The 6,344-nt window shown below is 49.4% G+C and overlaps 1 non-coding gene across 1 annotated transcript; it reads right to left on the bottom strand.

Moving 5' to 3' along the window:
* Positions 1-73, bottom strand: TRNAS-CGA (transfer RNA serine (anticodon CGA)). The gene has a single exon. It is a non-coding gene; the product is annotated as a tRNA-Ser (tRNA).
* Between the last annotated feature and the right edge of the window lie 6,271 nt (positions 74-6,344).

The following is a 6,344-nucleotide window of genomic DNA, read 5'->3' as shown; positions in this document are numbered from 1 at the left end:
TGCCGCAGGTGGGAACCGAACCCACAACCTTCGCATTTCGCGTGCGACGCTCTACCAATTGAGCTACCGCGGCGCTGTTTCCCCATCCACTTTCTTGGGTATTTATGTGTACTAGTAGAACCCTGGGAGTGTTAGCCAGCGCCACCACTCACAGACCTTGGCGGCGGACGTGGAACGTCTTTTTTGCCGCAGGCGTCACGAGAACGTGATCTTTTTGGGTGAAGGCAACTGGTCAATAAACCCACACATGCTACCTGAAGGCATCAATGTTGCCGGATTCGAGACCCTCGTTATGTGATAAACGAGAAGAGAGGGGGTTAACCGAGGGTCCCGATTTTTATTAGTCATATCGTAAGAAGCCAACAAACACTAGGGGAAATTACTTGTGCTTAATAAATGAAATAAAGAAACGATAAATTAATGGAAATTAAAGTGGATGAAAAAACAACTTGCCGCAGGTGGGAACCGAACCCACAACCTTCGCATTTCGCGTGTCCTTGGTGTCAGTGTTTGTTGGCTTCTTACGATATGACTATATATATATATAACCTCGCAACAGCGTGCTAGCGCACAAGCATGGAGATTAGACACAGCCAAGTGCTATATCTATAATTCTCATGGCAGTAGATGATCGCGGCACTAGTGCCTCATCTGGTAATTTTTTGGGGGGTGTGGGCGGGAAATTGCATGGTGTTTTTACACACCCACCTATACAAACCACGAATCCCAAGCAACTCGCTCAGCTTCTTGTCATTTGCAAAGTCGCGAGCCCAACTCAAGCCAGAAAGACGAAGTTTAGACATGTATTTAGGGAAAACGCTGGAAAGGCGGGAAAAGGAAAATCAAGACTAAGATCAAAACGAGAACAACGAAAAAGCGGCAGGCATTGTTTCGACAAGTGGACATGCCTTTTTCAAGGCGACATGAATCCATAATTAGCGACATATTCCGGACTTTAGCGCACAAAAATCAAGGAGCCCTTTAAAAAAGAATTTCGGGAGTGGAGGTGATGCTCTGGAAATGAAGCCGGACCGCCGCCACCGCCTCAGGGTAGGTTCGAATCAGCATTAGCTTATAGAATGAAACAAGCAAAGTACTTTCTTGGCAGCCCATACAAGTTTAATATGGCTAATTTATTCTGTAACGAAGGCTGCTTTCTTTGCGCATTTATGCCACTGGTTTTGGGATGATGTCTGAATGTCTTGTCAAATTTCACGGAAGGTCGCGATACTAGTGTTGGGCCAAAATTAATGCTTTAGCCACAAACGACTAGCTTTTATTTTCCAATGAGCCTTTCGTTTACACTCACAGCGCAAAAGCATATGGGAGATATGTGAGTGGACTTCAGCTCTCGGAACTCTGTTTCAGAGTTCCGAGAGCGAAAAATATATCCAGGCACCACACTACATATCTAGGCGACTTGACCACTGTTTGAAGGTCAGGGAATTTTCTGGTAGGGGTGACGTCTTCCGTTATTCTTTTTTTGTTAGAACTGTTCGAGATTGGAACAGTTTGCCATCGAGAATTGTATATATTACAGAAAATGATGCTTTTTTCCACGAGTTGAAATAATTTGTTGATGTATTCATTCAAGTTTGTAACCTCCCTGCTATAATGCCCTACGGGGCAATGCAGGTAACTAATAAATAAATAAATAATAATAAATGGTGAGCAAACGCTCGTGTCGCAGTCGGCATCCGGCGTCCCGCGTCCGGGGTAGTAAGTCCGGGAGTGAGTGAGTGTCAACTTTATTATTAGAAGGGGTAAGGGATAAGGGTGGCTAAGCTACGTAGGCTTCCAGGCCGTGCTTCACGATGGAGTCTTCAGCTCGTGCCAGGACCCGTGTTTGGATGTCTCGGTCGGTGCTGGAGAGACGGGCCTCCCATTGTTCGTCGGTGGGGGGTGGCGAGACGAGGTCGGTGGGCGGGGGGTCTTCCGGGCAGCCCCAGAGGATGTGGTTTAAGGAGGCAACGTCGCCGCACAGGCAGCAGCGTGGATCAATGACACCAGGGTGGATGTGCGAATACACTAGCGGGCACGGAAAGGTGCGGGTCTGGAGGCGACGCCAGGCGATCTCGGACCGCTTGGGAAGACTGCCATGTGGGGGTGGGTAGGCGTACCGTTCGAGGCGATAGTGCTGGGTAATGTCGTGGTAGGTGACCAGGGGCTCCGGCACCGGGGCGTCCGACGCGGAGGGGCCCACCGCTCGGTCGACGAATCCTCGAGCGTGTTGGTGAGCCGACTCGTTGCCGGGGTGACCCGAGTAGGCGGGAACCCAGACCAGTTCAATGTGACACAGTTCGTCCTCCAGTAGAAGTGGGCGAAGGAGCCGTAAGGTGGTAGGCGAGACGGGACCTCGGGCGAAATTGGAGATGGCGTGCTTGGAGTCGGAGAGTATGACGCTGGCGTCGGTCGAGGTGGCGGCTAAAGCGATGGCCGCCTCCTCAGCCTCGACGACGTAGGGCGTTCGAACGGTGGCGGCCGTGATTATCGGCCCCAAGGGTGCCGAGGGTGCCGAGGAGGGGGACACGGAGACGACTGCGAAGGCGTCCCCGGGCGAGGCGTATCGGGCCGCATCCACGTAGGCGATGGCCGGGTGGTCGGCGTACTTGGCGTGAAGCATGGCCGCACGGGCTTGGCGACGGGCGTCGTGGTGTCCCGCGAGCATATTCTTGGGTAGCGGCTTGATGGAAAAGGCTGCCCGAAGAGCATGCGGTAGTGAGACCAGGTCTGGTGGGTGAGAAGACGTGTCATGACCTATGGAAGAGAGGATGTAGCGACCGGTCGGCGAACGATGAAGGCGTTGCACCTGAGCGGTGCGGTGAGCTTCGATCAGTTCGTCGAGCGTGTTGTGGACTCCCAGGCGGAGGAGACGCGCCGTGGACGCGTTGGGGGGAAGGCCGAGAGCAGTCTTGTATGCACGGCGGATGAGGACGTCGACCTTGTCGCGTTCCGATTTGAGAAGACGCGTATAAGGAAGGCCGTACGTGAGACGGGAAACGACGAAAGCGTCGACTAGGCGGAGGAGATCGTGTTCGCGCATGCCGATGCGCCGCGCTCGGACACGAGCGAGCATGCGCGCGGTTTGCTGAACCGAAAGCGAGAGCTGGTCGATGGTGTGAGCATTATGGCGGTTTGACTGTACTATCAGCCCGAGCACCCGGAGATGCGAGACGACGGGAACGGGAGTGGAATTGGCGTGAATCGTGATGGTGGGGTGAGGCGTCTTGTGGCGACGCCGGTCGGGGGGCCGCATGAGGAGGAGGGCGGATTTGGCCGCCGAGCAAGCGAGACCGGCCGCGTGCACGTGACTCGTGACGACGTCAGTTGCGCGTTGCAACGTCTGCTCAATGTGCCCGTCGGAGCCAGACGTGACCCAAAGAGTTACGTCGTCCGCGTACAGGGTGTGTTTGAGATCGGGGATACGGTCGAGCTTGTCGGGAAGTGAGGGAAAAATAATTTCGAACGACGCATACTCAACCGCGGAGGACCTTTACGTGGCGCAAGAAATTTACTGACCTATTTGAATTTCTAAAAGTAAAATGCATCAGAAAAATCCCAAGGTAAGACTTACACACAACCTACACTCATGATAGCGTCGGATTGTAATTTGAATATGCGAGAAAACATAATTCTGTTGCGCAAGAACCAAAAAAAAAAAAAGAACACGAACCCCTTTTCCAGCGTTTCTGCCATTCATAGAGCGGCCACGATTTCCCAGATTTGCGCGTGCCGGAATCTCAAAGCCCCATAAAGCGGTGCGCCCGGTTCCTTGCAACATCTCCAGATCGCTCTCGCCTCCGCCGCATCGCGGCCCACGCCAAAGGCAGCGTTTCTACCAGAAAGCTCGCCTTCGTGCATAGCGCACACCACCAGCATTTCCCGGCAGACGTTAATGTTACATAGGTTCCAGTTGCCGGGAAGCGTGAGAAGTGGCCAGGGTTCTTTGAACGCTATCACATTTCACGCTTAAAGGCGAAGCTTAAGCGCCCTCCAAATTTGCTTACTTTTTTTGCATGAGAGGAATTCCCAAATATTTTAGGATTGTCACTTGCAAATGAGCTGAGAGTATGAAGTATCGTTCTCGGCTTTCACATAGTTGAACTGCCAAAGAAGCTTTTAGCTCAGCTATAAGGGAAACGCCGGTCGAACTTTGCTTTCTTAGTCGCTTAATTTTACGTTATTAATGTACTACTGCTATGGTCATCCAGGGCTTATTTTCGCCAACGTACTTCTTTTTGTTGGGACACAGTTTTTTTATACAAAACCGGTTATAAAGCACCAATTTCGTCCACAACAAATTCACATTTTTCATCATGTGAAGCAAAAGCGTACTGGACGTAGCGTATAGCTCGCGCGTCATGTCTACTATAATTTTTCACTTTGAGCAGGACAGATTGTCGAAAAAGAAAGAGCAAATGACGGGACCAAGTCTACGATCAGATATACCGTCAAAGACTTCCGTCACAGATTTGATACCAGACGAGCAAAATATATGATCAAGCACTTATGGGGTTGCACTGGAAATACGTGCTGGCACTAGTACATTTTGTGTAAGATTAAAGGCTGATGATAAGTGAAGAAGAACGTTAGAACTCTGTGCCTCAGCTGTGTCACACTGCAATAATCTCCAATCAATATCATCATCATCATCATCATCATCATCATCATCAGCCTAGTTACGCCCACTGCAGGGCAAAGGCCTCTCCCATACTTCTCCAGCTACCCCGGTCATGTACTAATTGTGGCCATGTTGTCCCTGCAAACGTCTTAATGTCATCCGCCCACCTAACTTTCTGCCGCCCCCTACTACGCTTCCCTTCCCTTGCAATCCAGTCCGTAACCCTTAATGACCATCGGTTATCTTCCCTCCTCATTACATGTCCGGCCCATGCCCATTTCTTTTTCTTGATTTCAACTAAGATGTCATTTACCCGCGTTTGTTCCCTCACCTAATCTGCTCTTTTCTTATCCCTTAACGTTACACCTATCATTCTTCTTTCCATAGCTCGTTGCGTCGTCCTCAATTTCAGCAGAACCCTTTTCGTAAGCCTCCAGGTTTCTGCCTCGTACGTGAGTACTGGTAAGACACAGCTGTCATACACTTTCCTCTTGAGGGATAGCGGCGACCTGCTGTTCATGATTTGAGAATGCCTGCCAAACGCACCCCAGCCCATTCTTATTCTTCTGGTTATTTCAGTCTTATGATCTGGGTCCGTGGTCACTACCTGCCCTAAGTAGATGTATTCCCTTACCACTTCCAGTGCCTCGCTACCTATCATAAACTGCTGTTCTCTTCCGAGACTGTTAAACATTACTTTAGTTTTCTGTAGATTAATTTTCAGACCCACCCTTCTGCTTTGCCTCTTCAGGTCAGTGAGCATGCATTGCAATTGGTCTCCTGAATTACTAAGCAAGGCAATATCACCAGCGAAACGCAAGTTGCTAAGGTATTCTCCATCAACTTTTATCCCCAATTCTTCGCACTCCAGGTCTCTGAATACCTCCTGTAAACATGCTGTGAATAGCGTTGGAGATATCGTATCTCCCTGTCTGACGCCTTCCTTTAATGGGATTTTGTTGCTTTCTTTGTGGAGGATTACGGTGGCTGTGGAACCACTATAGATATCTTCCAGTATCTTTACATATGGCTCATCTACACCCTGATTCCGTAGCGCCTTCATGACTGCTGAGGTTTCGACTGAATCAAATGCTTTTTCGTAATCAATGAAGGCTATCTATAAGGGTTGGTTATATTCCGCACATTTCTCTATCACCTGATTGATAGTGTGAATATGGTCTATTGTTGAGTAGCCTTTACGGAATCCTGCCTGGTCCTTTGGTTGAAAGAAGTCTAAGGTATTCCTGATTCTATTTGCGATTACCTTAGTAAATATTTTGTAGGCAACGAACAGTAAGCTGATCGGTCTATAATTTTTCAAGTCTTTGGCGTCCCCTTTCTTATGGATTAGGATTATGTTAGCGTTCTTCCAAGATTCCGGTACGTTTGAGGTCATGAGGCATTGTGTATATAGGGCGGCCAATCTTTCTAGGACAGTGTTCCCACCATCCTTCAACAAATCTGCTGTTACCTGATCCTCCCCAGCTGCCTTCCCCCTTTGCATAGCTCCCAAGGCGTTCTTTACCTCTTCCGGTGTTACTTGTGGGATTTCAAGTTCCTCTAGCCTATTCTTTCACACCTTATCGTCATGGGTGTTACTGGTACTGTATAAATCTCTATAAAACTCTTCAGCCACTTGAACTATCTCATCCATATTAGTAACGATATTGCCGGCTTTGTCTCTTAACGCACACATCTGATTCTTGCCTATTCCTAGTTTCTT

Source organism: Dermacentor andersoni, chromosome 11, assembly GCF_023375885.2.
Source record: "Dermacentor andersoni chromosome 11, qqDerAnde1_hic_scaffold, whole genome shotgun sequence".
Taxonomy (NCBI): domain Eukaryota; kingdom Metazoa; phylum Arthropoda; class Arachnida; order Ixodida; family Ixodidae; genus Dermacentor; species Dermacentor andersoni.
Note: the sequence above shows the minus strand (reverse complement) of the source record. Positions and strands in the feature narration are given on the sequence as shown.